The sequence below is a fragment of the Pristiophorus japonicus genome, chromosome 23 (genome assembly GCF_044704955.1).
Source record: "Pristiophorus japonicus isolate sPriJap1 chromosome 23, sPriJap1.hap1, whole genome shotgun sequence".
Lineage (NCBI taxonomy): Eukaryota > Metazoa > Chordata > Chondrichthyes > Pristiophoridae > Pristiophorus > Pristiophorus japonicus.
Window position 1 is genome coordinate 44,710,755 of NC_091999.1, and position 14,154 is coordinate 44,724,908.

Below are 14,154 nucleotides of genomic sequence, written 5' to 3' on the forward strand. Positions count from 1 at the left end.
GGTCCGACCGACCAAACGACAGATAGACAGACGGATAGACAGTCAGACAGACATGAAGATTTGCAAGGTTGGAATGTTGCTATCAAATTATTCTAGACATTCTGTATGGTTAAATTACCCTAGACTCTGTTTAATTATAACTGCTGTGGACCATCTCTCTATTCAGATTGCACAAGGCCCTGTCTCAGTTATTACTGCACTAGTCTCGGGATCTATTTTATTACTGTAGATCCTGTCTCAGTTACACTGCAATAGATCCTGTCCCTGTTCATATTATGCAAGTCTCTGTATCAGTTATCACAGTACCTGGCCGTCCGTTATAATACATTAGATTCTGTCACAGTTACTACTGAACTAGACGCTGCCTCTATTTATATTACCATACACCCAGTTTCTGTCAATATTTCACTAGTCCTTGTGCTGTTTATATTACACTACACTCTGTCTCAGTTTACATTGCACTAGAAAATGTTAACGTTTATAATACAATAGATCATGTATTAGTTATTATTACAACAAGATATCCTTTATTATGTTATGTTGAACCGTGACACAGTTTATATTATTCTAGCCACTGTCTCTTTATAATAGATTGGCCCTGCCTCTGTTTATATTATACTAGACCCTGTCTCTGTTTATATTACACTAGCCCCTGTCTCAATTTTTATTCACTAGACCCTGTCTCTGTTTATATTGTACTAGAACCTGTTTTTTTTTATTAAACTCGACACTGCCTCTGTTTATATTAAACTAGACTCCGTATTTTTTATGTTGCACTGGACCCTGTATCTGTTTATATTACACTAGACGCTGCCTCTGTTCATATTACACTAGACGCTGTGTCTGCTTATTTTACACTAGACCCTGTCACTGTATACATTACACTAAATGCTCTCTCTGTCTATGTTACAATTGGACCTGTCTCGGTTATTACTACACTGCAGCTTGGGGTATAGATGTGTCTACATAGTTCAAATTGAACAATCCGAGTCGCTGAGGGTCATAGGTCGCATTAATGTAGCTATGGCGACCAAGTCACGTTGATGACGCTGCATTGTTGTGAACAATGATGTCACCCATTGTTTACGTGTTGCTGACGTGAACATGTCAAACAGGCAAAAACGAAATGCAAGTTTCAGGAAGGTGCACTGATAATAACATTTTTCTGGGATAGTGATGTCACACTGTGCCATCAAACATTCCCAGGGCACGTACAGCGCGGGTCTATGCAGAGTAAAGCTCCCTCAATGCTGTCCCAGCAAACAATCCCAGCGCAGTTACAGCATGAGTCGAGAAACAGTAAAGCTCCCTCTACATCGTCCCATCAGACACTCCCAGTGCAGGTACAGCACGGTTTAGATAGAGAGTAAAATTTGTTCTGCACCGACCCATCAAACTCGCCCAGGGCAGGTATAGCACTGGTCTATGCAGAGTAAAGCTCCCTCCACATTGTCCCATCAAACACTCCCAGGGATGGTACAGAACAAGTTAGCTACAGAGTAAAGCTCCCTCTACCCCATCTGATCAAACACACCCAGGGCAGGTACATCAAGGGTTAGATGCAGAGTAAAGGTCTCGCTACAGAGTCCCATCAAACACCCCCAGATCATTGAGTTCACACAACATATTTTATTATAATGCTGCCTCTCCGCACACCCACCAATTTGGTTTGAGGCCTGGAAATAGACCTTAGGGAACATTTTTGTTAGACATTGACTTCGTATTGTGAGGTAAAGATAATGACGCATTCTTTAGAGGCAAGGCAGAAGGTGGGGATAGCAGAGAGAAGCAGAGAGGGAGGGGAAACAGGGAATTGCCACTAATACATTGAGCTGTCACTATATACGGTGACTAGAATCTTTCCCCATTCTGACCGTGGATATCATCGTTGATTTGTTTACTAATAACTGAAAGAAATCTCCGAAACATCAATTGTTGCTGGAATCCGTTGAGACATTAGCATTTCTCTCTCTGTTTATTTCTATTCTGTATTGATGAGGAAACATTTATTGTGTTTCTATCATTCAATATTCTAATCTGGGACTTATATTTATGTGTTTATTTACATAAACACCTCACTGGTTTCCATGACGTGTTCATGGCAGCAAGACCAGATCCACAAAGTCATTAACTGATTAGTTTAACTCACAGCACGGGTTTATTTTATGAATATTGACAGTTGGTATAAAGAAATGGAAATATCTCCAGCAGTGACATCGGTTTTTGGTTTGTTCAATTAGAAGAGATGTGATTTATATCAAAGGGAAAATATTAAATTTAAAAATTCAATTCTGAATATTCTGCTACCAAAGTCAGTGGATCTTCTCTGAACAATAAGTAATTCACTGGATGTCCATTTAGCATAAGATTCCAGCCATTTAAACTAAACAAGTTAAAACTGCAACAAGAGGAGTAACCCATTGCTAAGTGTATTTAAATGTTGACATTTAGAAATAACTTTCACAACTTTCACGTCCTCGGACTGTCCAAAAGCACTTTACAATGAAGTACATTTGAAGTGTAGTCACTTTTGTAATGTAGGAAACGTGGAGTTAAATTGCGCACAGGAAGCTCCCACAAACGTAATGTGATAAATACCACAGAATCTATATTTTAGTGATGCTGGTTAATGGATAAATATGTGTAATGGACATCGGGTTGAACTGCACTGTTATTTAAAATCTGCCATTCAATCTCTTACATCCAACTGTGAGTGAAGACTCAGCAGATGTAACGTCTCATCCGAAAGACTGCACTACCGAGAATATACCCTCCCCCCCACCCCCCCCCCCCCCGCCACCCCGGTACTGGTACCAGGAGTGTCAACCGAGATTATGTGCTCAGTCTTTGGAGAGGGGTTTCAACCCACAGCCTTCTCACTCAGAGGCTACTGTAATTCCATTATAGCGGGGCTTTAGTACACCACAGCTTTATTTTTTAGATATTGTAATTTAGTTCCGAGTGTCCAAAGTTCAGTGCCTGAGACTAGTCCTGCACAGTCGGTTTATTTCCCGGGGATAATGCTCTTATCTTGCCTGGGATGATATTCCGGCACTTGTAAAATGTGATTTCCATATCAAATCTTAGCGACTTCGCATCTGGATGTCCGTGAGGTGCATCAGTCGAGCAGCTGGAAACTGGGACGGTGCTCCTTAGATCAGAGAATGTTAAGGGTGATTTAATAGGGGTGATCAAAATTATGAGGAGCTTTAATCGAGTAAATAGTTAGAAATCTTTTCCACTGGTAGGACGTACATTAACCACAAGCCAGAGATTTAAAATGTATTACTGCACTAGATCCTGTCCCTGCTGAGATTACACTAGATCCTATCCCTGTTTACATTATTCGAGACCCTGTCTCTGTTTATATTAACTTGGACCCTATCTCTCTTTACATTACACTAGATATTGTCTCTGTTTATAGTACACCAGGTCCCGTTTCTGTTTATATTACACGAGACCCTGTCTCCGTTTATATTTCACGAGACTCTGTCTCAGTCTTTACTCCACTACACCATGTCTCTGTTTATATTACACTAGACCCTGTCTCTGTTTATATTACGCTAGAACCTCTCGCTGTTTATGTTATACTAGACCCTGTCTCTGTTTATATTTCACCAGACCCTGTCTCTGATATATTACACTAGACCCTGTCTCTGTTTATATTACCCTAGAACCTGTCTCAGTTTATATTGCACGACCCTGTCTCTGTTTATATTACACTAGACCCTTTCCCTGGTTAAGTTACACTCGCCCATATATCTCTTTATATTACACTAGAACCTGTTTCTTTTTATGTTGCACTAGAGCCTGTCTCTGTTTATCTTGCACTCGGCCCAGTCTCTATTTAAATCACTCTAGACGCTGGCTCAGTTATAATTCATTGCAACTTATCTATGCTTATATTAGGCCTTACATCTCAGATGGAATATTATTGACAATTTTGTGCACCACATTTCCATAACGATGTACAGACACTAAAAAGGGTACTGAAGAGGTGTAACTAGTTGTTACCAGCGATGAGGGACTTCAATTAGAGAGTTCAAAAGTTAGAGCTGTTCTCCTGTAAAAGAGAAGTTTAACTAGCGACCTAATAGTTGTCTTCAACATGATAACTAGTTTTCTAATGTAGAGGAAATATGATGGGACATGTCTTCACCGAGAGGGTGGTGGAGTCTGAAACGCACTATATGAAATATTGGTAGAGGCAGGAAATCTCAACATATATAAAAGATTCTTGAATGTTCAGTTAACGTGTCGTAACCTACAGGCTACTGAACACGAGCTGGAAAGTGGGATTAGGCAAGATAGCTCTTGGTCGGCTGGCACTATACAATGAGCTGAAATGGCCTCCTTCCGTGCTGTCAATTTCTAAGATTCTATGATATATTATATCGGCTCCCACTAAGCAGAGGTCCTAGATTTAAAAGCATTGGCATAAGATCAGGAGCGGAGAAGAGCAGAATTGGTTTTCACTCAGGGTCAGCAGAGGCACGATGGACCGAATAGCTTCCTTTAAGCTGTAATTGTCTGTGACACTATGAAATTACAGCAGATTGTTTCTCAGTTTTTACTACAATACACCATGTCTCTGTTTATATTATACTAGACCCTGTCTCTGTTATTCTTACGCTAGGCCCTGTCTCTCTTTATATTACGCTAGACCCTCTCGCTGTTTATGTTACACTAGACCCTGTCTCTGTTTATATTACACCAGACCCTGTCTCTGTTTATATTACACTAGACCCTGTCTCTGTTTATATTACCCTAGAACCTGTCTCAGTTCATATTACACGACCCTGTCTCTGTTTATATTACACTAGACCCTTTCGTTGGTTATGTTATACTCGCCCATATATCTATTTATATTACACTAGAACCTGTCTCTTTTTATGTTACACTAGAGCCTGTCTCTCTATATCTTGCACTAGGCCCAGTCTCTATTTAAATCACTCTAGACGCTGGCTCAGTTATTAATTCATTGCAACTTATCTCTACTTATATTTGGCCTTAGACCTCAGTTGGAATATCATGGACAGTTTTGAGCACCACATTTCCATAACGATGTACAGACACTAAAAAGGGTACTGAAGAGGTTTAACCGGTTGTTACCAGCGATGAGGGACTTCAATTAGAGATTTAAAAAGTTAGAACTGTTCTCCTGTAACAGAGAAGTTTAACTAGCGACCTAATAGATGTCTTCAACATGATAACTAGTTTTCTAATGTAGAGGAGATATGAGGGAACATGTCTTCACCGAGAGGGTGGTGGAGTCTGAAACGCACTATATGAAATATTGATAGAGGCAGGAAATCTCAACATATATAAAAGATTCTTGAATGTTCAGTTAACGCGTCGTAACCTACAGGCTACTGAACACGGCAGGATAGCTCTTGGTCGGCTGGCGCTATATAATGAGCTGAAATGGCCTCCTTCCATGCTGTAAATTTCTAAGATTCTATGATATATTGTATCGGCTCCCACTAAGTAGAGGTCCTAGATTTTAAAGCATTGGCATAAGATCAAGAGCGGAGAAGAGCAGAATTGGTTTTCACTCAGGGTCAGCAGAGGCACGATGGATCGAATAGCTTCCTTTAAGCTATAATTGTCTGTGACACTATGAAATCACGGCAGATTGTTTCTCAGTTTTTACTCCACTACACCATGTCTCTGTTTATATTACACTAGACCCTGTCGCTCTTTATATTACACTAGGCCCTGTCTCGGTTTATATTACACTAGACCCTATCTCTGTTTATATTGCACCAGACCCTGTCTCTGTTTATATTACACCAAACCCTGTCTCTGTTTATATTATGCTAGATGCTCTCGCTGTTTAAATGACACTAGACCCTGTCTCTGTTTATATTACACCAGACCCTGTCTCTGTTTATATTACACCAGACCCTGCCTCTGTTTATATTATAATTAGACCCCGTCTCTGTTTATATTACACCAGATCCTGTCTCTGTTTATATTACACTAGACCCTATCTCTGTTTATATTTCATTAGACCCTGTCTCTGTCTACATTACCCTCGACCCTGTCTCTGTTTACTTTACACTAGACCTTGTCTCTGCTCATGCTACACTGGATCCTGTCTGTGTATATAATATACTAGAGCCTAACTCTGTTTATATACCATGCCTCTGTATACATTACATGAGACCCTACCTCTGTTTATATTACACCAGGCCCTGTCTCTGTTTATATTACCCTAGTCCATGTCTCTTTATATATTACAGTAGAGCCTGTCTCTGTTTACATTATACTAGACCCTGTATCTGTTATATTATACTGGACCATGTCTCTTTATATATTGCACGAGACCCGGTCTCTGTTTATTTTACACCAGGTCCTGTCTGTGTTTATATTGCACTGGATCCTGTCTCGATTTATATTGCACTGGATCCTGTTTCTTTTTATATTACACTCGACATTGTCACTGTTTAAATTACCAAGACCCTATCTCTGTTTATATTACACGAGATCCTGTGCGATTTTAAAAAGGAGACTGCAAAAAGCAGGAAACTATAGGCAAGTTAGCCTAACATCTGTCGTTGGGAAAATACAGGACTCCATTATTAAGGAAGCAGTAGCGAGATATTTGGAAATGCATAATTCAATTAATCAAAGTCAGCATGGTTTTATGAAAAGGAATTCATGTTTGACATATTTGCTTGTGTTCATTGAGGATGTAACGATTAGGGTAGATAAGGGAGAACCAGTGGATGTGTTATATTTGGATTTCCAGAAAGCAATCGATTAGGTGCCACATAAAAGATTCCTGCACAAGATAAAAGTTCAAGGGGTTGGGGCGAATGTCTTAGCATAGATAGAGCTTTAGATAACTAACAGAAAACAGAGAGTCGGGATAAATGGGTCATTTTCCCGTAGGGAAACAGTGACTAGTGTGGTGCCGCAGGGATCGGTGCAATCTATTTTAATGTCTTGGATGAAGGGACAGAGTGTAATGTAGCCAAGTTTGCTGATGATAAACAGATGGGTGGGAAAACAAATTGTGAGGAGGACACAAAATATCTGCAAAGGGATATAGACAGGCTAAGTGAGTGGGCAAAAGTTTGGCAGATGGAGTATAATGTGGGAAAATGTGAGGTTATCCACTTTTGCTGGAAAAATTAGAAAAGCAAATTTTAATTTAAATGAAGAAAAATTGCTAAGTGCTGCAGGACAGAGAGACCTGTGTGTCCTTGTGCTTGAAACACAAAACGTTAGTATGCAGGCACTGCAAGTAATCAGGAAGGCAAATGGAATTCTGGCCTTTATTGCAAGGGGCATAAAGTATGTAAGCAAAGGAGGCCTGCTGCAACTGTACAGGGTATTGGTGAGGCCACACCTGATGCACAGCGTACAGTTTTGGTCTCTGTATTGAAGGAAGGATATACGTGCTGTTCAGAGAAGATTCACTAAGTTGATTCCGGATATGATGCGGATGACTTATGAAGATAGGTTGAGTAGGTTGGGCCTATACACATTGGAGTTAAGTACAATGAGAAGGGATCTTATCGAAACGCATAAGGTAATGTAGGCCTCGACAAGTTGGATGCAGAGAGGATATTTGCACTCATCGGGGAAAATAAAATTTGGGACATAGTTTTAGAATAAGGGACTGCCCATTTAAAGCTGATATGAGGAGGAATTTCTTCTCTCAGAGGACTGCAAATCTGTGTAATTCGCTGTCCCAGAGAGCTGTGGAGGCAGGATCATTGATTATATTTAAGGCGGATATCAGCAGATTTTTGAGCGATAAGGGAATGAACGGTTATGGGGAGCGGGCAGGGAAGTGCAGCTCTGTCCATGATCAGATCAGCTTACACCTGCTCCTATTTCTTAAGTTCTTATGTTCTTAGGATTCTATGACAATGTTTACACTGGCAGGAGGGCTATTATCCGGAGGACACAACTATTGTTGCACAAGACCATGCCTCAGGTTATATTGTACTAGGCACTGTCTTTGTTTTGATTTTATTAAGACCTGTCTCATTTATTACTGCACAGGGCCCTGACTCCGTTGATATTATATTAGACCCTGTCACAGTTATTTCTGCACTAGACTCTGTCTTTGTTTATATTAGATCAGAGTTGTTTCTCTTTTTATAATATTAAACCCTGTCTCAGTTATTACTGCACTAGTCCAGTCTCTGTTTACATTACACAGAACCTTTCTCTGATTTCAGGGCTGTAGGCACGGACGCAGTTACCGTTCTGCTAAACAATGTTTCTCTTTATATTACATTCAACCGTGTCTCTGTTTATATTACATTGGGCCCTCTCTCAGTTATTACTGTACTAGGCCCGTTTTTTTAATATATTACACAAGATTTTTCTGTTTATATTGTACTAGAACCGATCTCTGTTAAATTACACTAGATCCTGTCTCTGTTTATATTACACTAGACCCTGTCTCGTTTATATTACACTAGATCCTGTCTCTGTTTATACTACGCTCCACCATGTCACTGTTTATAGTACTCTACATCCTGCCTCTGTTTATATTACACTAGACCCTGTCTCTGTTTATACTACGCTAGATCATGTTACTGTTTATATTGCACTATATCATGTCTCTGTTTATATTACACTAGACCACGTCTCTGTTTATAATACACTAGATACTGTCCGTATTTATATTACACGAGAACATATCTCTGTTTATATTACACTAGATCCTCTCTCGGTTTATGTCACATTAGACCCTGCCTCTGTTTGTATTAAACTCGAACCTGCCTCCGTTTATTTTACACTAGACGCTGCCTCTGCTTATACTACATTACACCCTGTCTCTGTTTATGTTACACTAGGCCCTGTCCCTGTTTACAGTACACTAGTCCATGTCCCTGTTTATATTACACTCAAATCTGTCTCTGTTTATGTTAAATTAGACACTGTCTCTTTTTAAAGGCCTCTAGGCCCTGTCTAAGTTACCATTCTGCTAAATCATGTTTTTTTTTACATTACATTCAACGGTATTTCTGTTTATATAAAGTAGGGCCCTGTCTTAGTTATTACTGCACTAGACCCTGTCTTTTGCTATATATTACACGAGCCCATTTCCCTGTTTATATTAAACTAGACCCTGCCTATGTTTATATTACACAACGCCTGTTTCTGTTTATATTCCACTGGACCCTGTTTCTGTTTATATTACACTAGAAGTTGTCACTGTTTATTTCATGCTCGATCCTGTCGCCATCTAAAAAAGGACGTAGACAAAAGCAGTAAACTATAGACCAGTTTGCCTAACATCTGTCGTTGGGAAAATGCTGGAGTCCATTATTAAGGAAGCAGGAACGGGCATTTGGAAAAGTATAATTCAATCAAGCAGAGTTAACATGGTTTTATGAAAGGGAAATAATGTTTGACAAATTTGTTGGATGTCTGTAAGGTTGTAACGAGCAGGCTGGATAAAGTAGAACAAGTGAATGTAGTGTATTTGCATTTCCAGAAGGCAATCGATTAGCTGCTACATAAAAGGTTCCTGCACAAGATAAAATTTCACAGGGTTTGGGGGTGATATATTAGCGTAGATAGAGTATTGGTTAAATAACAGAAAACAGAGAACTGGCTTAAATGGGTCATTTTCCGGTTGGAAATTGTGTTGTGTGGTGCCGCAGGGATCGTGCTGTGGCCTCAACTATTTACATTCTATATTAATGACATGGATGACGGGACTGAGTGTAATATAGCCAAATTTGCTGATGATAGAAAGATGGATGGGAAAGCAAACTATGAGGAGAACACAAAAGATCTGCAAAGCGATATAGCCAGGCTAAGTGTGTGGTCAAAAATTTGGCAGATGGAATATAACGTGGGAAAATGTGATGTTATCCATTTTGTCAGAAAAAATAGAAAAGCAAATTCTAATATAAATGAAGAAAAATTGCAAAGTGCTGCAGTACAGAGGGACCTGGGTGTCCTTGTGTTTGAAACACAAAAAGTTAGCATGCTGTTACAGCAGATAATCAGGAAGACAAATGGTATGTTGACCTTTATTGGTACTGTACTAGACTCTGCTTATTTTAATATTGCACAGTGCCCTGCCTCATTTATTATTGCTCTTGACCCGATGTCTAGTTATATTGCACTATGCCCTGCATCTGTTCATATTACACTGGGCCATACCTCAGTTATTACTGCACTAAGCCATGTCGCTGTTTATATTACACAATGTTCTCCCTGTTATACTGCATGAGAACACGTCTCTCTTCATAATACAGTAGGCCCTGTCTCAGTTATTACAGCACTGCGCTGTGCCCCTTTTCATATAGTCTCATATTAAATACTGTCTCATTTGTTGCTGCCCACTGGTATGTATCTCTCATATTACATGAAACCTTGCCTCAGTTATAATGCACTAAGCAATGTCTATGTTTATAATACACTGGGTACTCTCCGTTATTACCATCGATACCATCTCTCTAGTTATATGACATTCGGCACTGTCACAGTTAATACTACACGAAACGACGTCTCCTCTTTATATTGCTCTAGGTTTTGTCTCTGTTATTAATGCATTAGACCATTCTTCTCTACAAATTACACGATACACTTTCTTAATTAGTACTGAACTATGCCATGCCTCTATTCAATTAGATGACGGATGATCGACATCTTAACTCCATCGACCAGCTTTGGTTCCGTCACCCGTAATCTCCTAACCGAACCAAAATCTACCAATCAATCTCTGGCAGCAATTAGAAAATAATGCCTCTGCCTGTTAAAGCCTTCCCTTTATGAAGGGATTTGATACGGTTAAAAGTGAGACAGTGTTTACACTGAAAGGAGTGTCGGTAACCAGAGGATACATATTTAAGATCATTTGCAACAAAAAAACAGAAGGGAGATGTGGAGATGTTTTAATGTAGCAAGTGGTTCTGATCTGGAATGCAGAAGATATACACTATCGTTCGTTTTTAAGAATAGAGATTTAGGGTGCAAATGCAAGGAACATACAGCTAAACATCTGTAAAATATTGGTTATACTCCAGCTGGAGTATTGTGTTTGATTCTGAGAGCCACATTTAGGAAAAATTGAACGGCCTTGGAAAGGGTGCTTGGGGAATTTACTAGAATAGTACCTTGGACAAAATACTTCAATTCAGTGAAGACACTCGGGGCATTGAGATTGTTGTCATTAGAGCGGAGAAGGTTAAAAGGAGCTTTTACAAACATGTTCAAGACCGTGAATGATTCTGACACTTGAAATAAGAAGACAATTTTGCAGTGGCTGAAGGGTCTGTAACCAGATGACACACATTTAAGGAATTGGCAAAAGAGCCCGAGGCGAAATGAGGAAAAAGAAATACACAATGAGCTGTTATGATCTGGAATACTCTATCTGATATGGTGGTGCTTTCGGTATTAAATTTCAAAAGTGAATTGTATAAATAATTGAACTGGAAATAATGCAGAGTTATTGGGAAATAGCAGGGGTAGTGGGACCAAACGGTTAGCTGTTTCAACTCAGTCAGGGACAGGCACCAGAGAGCTGAATATGCACGGTGTGTGCTGTATCATTCTTCCATTCTGCGATTCTATATCTACATCATGTCTCGGTTCATATTACACTAAGACCCCTCTCGGTTTATAAAACACTGGTTCCTGCCGCAGTTATTATTGCACTGGTCAAGGCATTTTTTTATATCACGCCATGAGTTTAGAACACAAGAACATAAGAAAATAAGAAATAGGAGCAGGAGTAGGCCATTTGTCCCTTCGAGCCTGCTCTGCCATTTAATAAGTTCATGGCTGGTCTGATCATGGACTCAGCTCCAATGCCCTGCCCGCTCCTCCTAACCCTTTAATCACTTATTGCTCAAAAATCTGTCCATCTCTGCCTTACATACATTCAATGACGCAGCCTTCACGCCTCTCTGTTGCAGAGAATTACACAGATTTACAAGCCTCTGAGAGCAGAAATTCCTCCTCATCTCAGTTTTAAATGGCAGCACCTTATTCTGAGATTAAGCCTCCTAATTTTAGTTTCCCCTGTGAGTGGAAATGTCCTCTCTGCATCCACCTTCTCGAACCCCTTCATTATGTTATAAGTTGCGATAAGATCATCTCACATTTTCTGAACTCCAACATGTATAGGCCCAACCTACTCAACTTTTCTTCATACATATATCCGCTCTTCTCCGGAATCAATCTAATGAACCTCCTCTGAAAAGTCTCCAATGCATATATAACCTTCCTTAAATTCGGAGAACAAAACTTTACGCAGTACTCCAGCTGTGGCCTCACCAATACCCTGTAGAGTTGTAGCAGGACGTCTCTGCTTTTGTACTCAATTCCCTTTGCAATAAAGGCCAACATTCCATTTGCCTTCCTGAATACTTGCTTTACCTGCATAGTAATATTTTGTGTTTCATGCACAAGTACACCCAGGTCCCTCTGTACCGCAGCACTTTGCAATTTATGTCCATTTAAATTATAATTTGCTTTCTTATTTTTTTCTGCCAAAGTAGATAATCTGAGATTTTCACCGTTATAATCCATCTGCCAAATTTTTGTCCAGTCACTTAGCCTGTCTATATCACCTTGCAGATTTTTTTAGTGTCTTCATCACAATTTGCTATTGCACCCAAAATGTATTTTTACCCAACCACTTGAATGGCCCCATTAACTCCGTGTTGTGGTCAGTTTACTCATCCTCCCAGCAGTCCCTCTCTTGGTTCTCGATGCCCTGGACCCTGTCACAGTTATTAATGCACTAGACCCAGTCTCTGTTTATATTACACTGGACCCTGTCTCTGTTTAATTAACACACGTCCCTATCTCTATTTATATTATACTAGACCTTGTCTCTGTTTATATTACATTAGACCCTGCCCCTGTTTATATTACACCAGAACCTGTCTCTGTTTATATTCAACTAGCCCCAGTCTCTGTTTATATTACACTAGACCCTGTCATGGTTTATATTACACAAGCCCCTGTCTCTGTTTATGTTACACTAGGCCCTGTCTCTATTTATATTACACTTGTCCCTATCTCAGTGTATATTACACTAGACTCGTTCCTTGTTTATATTACACTGGACCATGGCTCTGTTTATATTATACTAGGCACTGTCTCAGTTATTCCTGCCATAGACCATGGCTGAAATATATTATAATAAATTCCTGTCTCTCTTCATGTTACTTTGCATCTTGTCTAAACTATTAGTGCGCTGGATCCTGTCTGTATTTCTTATACCATAGAACCTGCCTCAGTTATTACTGCACTTGCGCATGCGTCTGTTACATAAGCAGACGATATAAAGAGAGATCGATAGATATTAATATAAATAAAGATGTGTGTATGTGTAGGTGTGAGGATGCAATACTTTTTTGTTTGGAAGTATATGTTTAGATTTGTTAACAGCTATCAACACGTGTGTGCAATCTCTAATTGATCTGGTATTATGACGGTAATATTTGCGTTGAGAGGATGGGGTGAATCTTGTAACAATCTCCCAATGATGGACTGGGATTGAGGGACAGGACGGAAGGTGTGCACTTTGAACTACTGGCAACATCCGTGTGTTGGAGGTTACTAAATCACAATGTGTTTTCCTGTGTCAATTTCTCCAAGTTCTTTAACGTTAACGATTGTTTTTCATCCAGTATTTTCTATTTAGCTGTGACGTGACCCACTGAGTATGTCAGACAGAGCCTGGAACCGTGACCTCAGAGCACCGCGGGATGGGCGGCCGCAGGGTCCTAATATCCACCGGAAAAAAATTCTCACCTTGTGAAATGAACAACTGAAAAGAGAACACAAAAAGTGTTTGGTATATGTGTATGTGTCTTTGTGTATATGTACGTTTGTGTGTTTATGAATGTGTGTGTGTGTGTGTGCGTGTGTGTGTGTGACTGTATGTGAGTGTGTACAAAACAATTGCAGACATTCATAATGTGTGCAAGTGCATTCCACAAAGATAAATGATTAGCTTCAGCCAATATTTTCCAGCATTTTACTATATTCAAAATGCAATCACAGGTCGTTTAATAGCTTTAAAATGTCTTGATAACCCATTCTCTTGCTTGCTCTTGTTTAGAAAATGATGTCACTCTGACCATTCTGTTATCAGGTGACCATTTCTGTCAGCAGTATTCAGTGTGAAACGGGATTAAATTACACCTAGGATAA